Genomic DNA, 4,128 nt, shown 5'->3' with positions numbered 1-4,128 from the left:
GATCTGTTAACACGGAATCACATCATATGGTACAAGATGGGAAGAAATTATATTCTCATTTTTACCTTATGCTGTAGTCTTGTAAACTAAATTAAAGTTGTCCACTTGGGGTTGCTATTTCTCTTTTTAACTCTTTGGAGCAATCTTGGTGGGCATTTTATACTCATGATTGGTACATGAGATGCAGTATGTATGAAGTAAAAGAAATTTTAACTGTTGGTAAAATTTAAAATCCCTCACATTTATTTATTTTCTCTTTTATTAATAATTAATAATAAGTTATTAGGTAAAGAATTTAGGTAAAGAATATCTGGATTTTCAAAATGCAGTTCAATAAATAATAATAAGTTCTTAGTTAACAGGTTCTTATTTGGCATAGTTTAGAAAACAGAGACACTTAAATAAAACAGAAAAGGGATGATTTCACCACACAGAAATGATCATTTGTATGATTTCAGTTTATAATTTTCCAGATATACTTTAGAAATAATTTAAATATGACAGTCATATTCTGAGGAATGAGCTAGGTTTTTTACTTACTGTTACACCATCTTTTTAATGACATAAATATCCTTCTACAACAAATTTTAATGAATGCATAGCTGAGCATGTCTTACAACATTTTGGATGCCTTGGGAGCAATATCTGTATTACTGCTTCTGTCAAAACATTGTTGATGAAATAGCTAATTTCGTCACATCTGTTGTTTGTAAAAACCTGGGGCTCATTTTTCTTGTATCTGAGTCTACAAGAAATATGAAGTATTGTTTTTCCTTTTTTGTTTAGAGACAGTGTGTGAGTGGGGGAGAGAGATGGAGGGAGAGAGAGGCAGAGAGAAACAGAGAGACAGAGAGAGAATCTCAAGCAGGCTGCATGCCAGGGAGCCCAAAACCAGGTTCGATCTCAACACCATGAGCTCATGACCTGAGCTGAAATCAAAAGTTGGACTGAGCCATCCAGGTATCCCAGTTGAGATAATTTTAATAACACACACATATAGACACACACAACATATTTATGTCATGGAGAAAATATTCAGGATGAAAACATGAAATTTAGGTAAAGAATATCTGGATTTTCAAAATGAAGGCCAATTTTATTAGAAAATTGTCATCTCTGTGGAAAATTCAGGGATGAGTTATTATAATATCAGCAGGTGGTAATAATTTATGAGGAAAGATAAGAATATTTCCTGTGACTTGCATTTTGTGAAGAAGCGTATTGAAGCCAAAATATAAATTGACACCTGGGAGTCTCATTATTTTCTGCTTTATTTTTATTTTTTTAAACAGATCTTTATTTTTTAATTTTTTTTTACAATTTTTGAGAGAAAGAGAGAGTACAAGCAGATGAGGGGCAATGGGAGGAGAGAGAAAAATCCACACCCAGCAGAGGCTTGATCTCAAGACTGTAAGATCATAACCTGAGCTGAAATCAAGAGACGCTTAACTGACTGAGCCACACAGGTGCCTCTAGTCTCTCCTTTATGTACAAAAGTCAACAGCTCTAAACGTTTTAAGTTGTAAGACTCAATTTGTGTAGGATGTAGAAAATATTTCTCTTATATTATTGTAGTTGACAAAGTTCAAAATAATGAAAACTTTTAAATGTATTCTGCCCTTCTCATCCAAATATGAGCATTTCTGACTGCTTTTCTTAAAATAGGATTCATAGCTTGATTTCCTTATTCAGAATGCATTAGACTCCATTTTTTAAGGGACAACCTATTGTAAGTCTTTTTTTTAAGTATACATTCTTTTTTATTTTCTTATGTTTTTATTTATTTCTGAGAGAGAGAGAGACAGCATGAGAAGGGGAAGGTCAGAGAGAGAGGGAGACACAGAATCAGAAACAGGCTCCAGGCTCCAACTTGGCTGTCAGCACAGAGCCGTACTCGAGATCGAACCCACAAACAGTGAGATCATGACCTGAGATGAAGTTGGACGCTTTAACCGACTGTTAGGCCACCCAGGCGCCCCTGTAAGTCTTATGTTAATAGTCACGATGTTAAACAGATAACTATTTTTATCCATAAAATTACAATTAAGGTGTTAAAGTTTTAAGGTGGTGTTAAGGTAATTATTCTATGTAGGAACTAGTGGATTCTAAGCTTTTACTATCATTCTTATTCTACTGGTACTCCATATATAAACAATGGGGGATTCATACATAATTACATACTTTAAAGCTTCATGACATTTTCTTTAACTTTGTTTTCTTTTTTTTCCTTTTTTTTTTTTTTTCAAATAGTTTATTGTCAAGTTGGTTTCCATATAACACCCAGTGCTCATCCCCACAAGTGCCCTCTTCCATGCCCATCCCGTCTCCCCCCCACATCCATCAGTCTCTTGAACTTTGTTTTCATAATGAAGAATTGTAAGTAAACTAACTTGTACATATTCCTTATATATCACCTGGTTATTTTGCCTAAAAAGATCAAACCAAATCCAAATATATGACTATAATATTCTTTAAATTTTATTAATGTTTATTATTTTTGAGAGAGAGAGACAGAGTGCGAGCAGGGCAGGGGCAGAGAGAGGAGACATGGAATCTAAAACAGGCTCCAGGCTCTGAACCAGCAGCACAGAGCCCCACATGGGGCTTGAACTCATGGACTCCAGGATTATTACCTGAGTGAAAGTCAGACACTTAACCAAGTGAGCCACCCAGGTGTCCCCCACAATATATTTCTTGATAAGACTGTAGTCATTGGGGCAGCTGGCTGGCTCATTTGGTTAAATGTCTATATTGATTCAGCTCAGGGTCATGACCTTGTAGTTTGTGGGTTCAAGCCCACAGTGCTTTCAGCACAGAGCCTGCTTGGGATTCTCTCTCTCTCCTCTTTTTCTGCTCCTCCCCACTTGTGCTCTCTCTCAAAAAAAATAAACCTTAAAAGAAAAAGAAATGTTATGGAAACTCTATTCAGGTGTAAGATTGTACTTAATTTGGTTCTCCTTTGTCCATTTGTACATTGTTTCATCACATCTTGACTAAGCAGGTTGTATCTCTACAATACTAGAGAAGGGGCAACATTCTTATGGTTTTGATTTATTGTTTTGAATTTGGAGTGATTTCAAGAATCAAGTGTTCTTACCAGTAAATTACTGTAAGAGAATGCCTTTGGAACTGTTATTTTCAAAACAAAATCATTAAGAATTTGCCAAACATTTTCTAACAATGAATAATCTTATAACTAACATTTTCATAGGAAAATAACTCATCTATTTCCTAGCTATATATTTGCCAATTATTATACTGAAGGAACCAAAAGGATATTAATTTGTTTCAAATGTATATGTTATGATTAAAACTTTGAGACTGGCTATTGCTATGACAAACAATTAGTTACACTTTCTTTGCAAACTTTGAACAACTGCTTAGCTATGATCTGTTTATTGGCACAGAACTCTAAGGACTCCATTCTTTGGGAATATTTTAGCTTCATCCATAAATGCTTGTTTGATTTATATCTTTCTCTGTTTATACGCAAAAGTTTTTATGTACTTTGCTTCATTAATTGGAAAAGCATATGAACCTGACTTAAATCTATACCTCCTTTGCACCCCACCTTTGTGTCAGATAAACTAACCCTAACTTGTGTGCTGTCTAATTCTCATCTACAGCTTTATTGCAGGGAACAGTCATTTTGAAGGGGCTTCTGAAGCACGTCCAGTGTAACCACTACTCTGGAGTAGTTACTCAATGGCCTATATTCATCAGGCAGTAGTGTAACTACCCTATTTCGGCCACTTTTAGAATTGCTTTGACAAAATTCGGTTCTGCCATTGGTCTCCAATCAGAGACATTATAGAAAACATCCCTACAAAAACTGTTACCATATTTAGATTATATGTTAGCAAAGACGTTTGCCCACAACACTATACCATGTTCCTCAGCATTGAGGATCATCATTGAGTGATCAGATCAGATTTTTCCTGATGTCTCTTTATATAGAGTGTCACTTGAGAAGTTGAACCGGTTTCAGTGAATGAAACCTTTGCTTCTCTTTCATCTCTTAGTAAGTTCTTCAGCAAATATGTGACTACTTCTAGATGCCATTTAAAAGATTTTATGTGATTAAGACCAAGATAGTTTTTTCATTGAATTTTCTTTAAATAAAATAAA

The sequence above is a fragment of the Hyaena hyaena genome, unplaced genomic scaffold, assembly GCF_003009895.1.
Source record: "Hyaena hyaena isolate Hyena2069 unplaced genomic scaffold, ASM300989v1 scaffold_309, whole genome shotgun sequence".
Taxonomy (NCBI): Eukaryota; Metazoa; Chordata; class Mammalia; order Carnivora; family Hyaenidae; genus Hyaena; species Hyaena hyaena.
This window is presented reverse-complemented; position numbering follows the sequence as displayed.